Raw genomic sequence first — 627 nt, 5'->3', positions numbered from 1 at the left:
AATGGCTTCTCACATGCAGCCCTCAATGGACTCGTACCTTCCCCACAGCCTGCCACTCGCGCTTTGCTCTCACATCCTGCTGCCCAGCTCTCAAGATTCCCTTCTGGGGGGCAGTGCAGACTTCAAGACTCCAGAGTTTCATTCCCAGTTCTTCCAAAGGCTCCCTGCAACACCTCGGATAAGACACTTAGCCCCTCTGATTTTGCACCCCCACTTGCAGAGCAGAGATGAAAATACTTTCCTAGCTTCGTCAGGTGCTTTGAAATCCTGAGATGAAAGGGATTAGACAAGTGCAGAGTGCTGCTATGAATCCAACGCTCTATCCAATATAGATTTTAAATTCTCCTGTCTGGATATTTGGCTTGGATTATATGCCAGAATCGACAGTCCAGCTACATTTGGACAGAAAATATTCCTAGCAACACTGGCTTGCGTCTTCGCACACAGTTGTAACTGAAGTGGAACATGTTACAGTTGAGGGAAGCCATATGGGATGATGCGGGGATATAACCAACTTAAATGTATCTGCTAACTACACAGTGTTCTCTTCCCAGCAGTTAGCAGTGCTGACTGAGACCTGGATCTGATTTGAGGAGGCTGGTTCTCCCCAACAATCAGGGATGCATT

Source organism: Lepidochelys kempii, chromosome 18, assembly GCF_965140285.1.
Source record: "Lepidochelys kempii isolate rLepKem1 chromosome 18, rLepKem1.hap1, whole genome shotgun sequence".
NCBI lineage: Eukaryota > Metazoa > Chordata > Testudines > Cheloniidae > Lepidochelys > Lepidochelys kempii.
Note: the sequence above shows the minus strand (reverse complement) of the source record.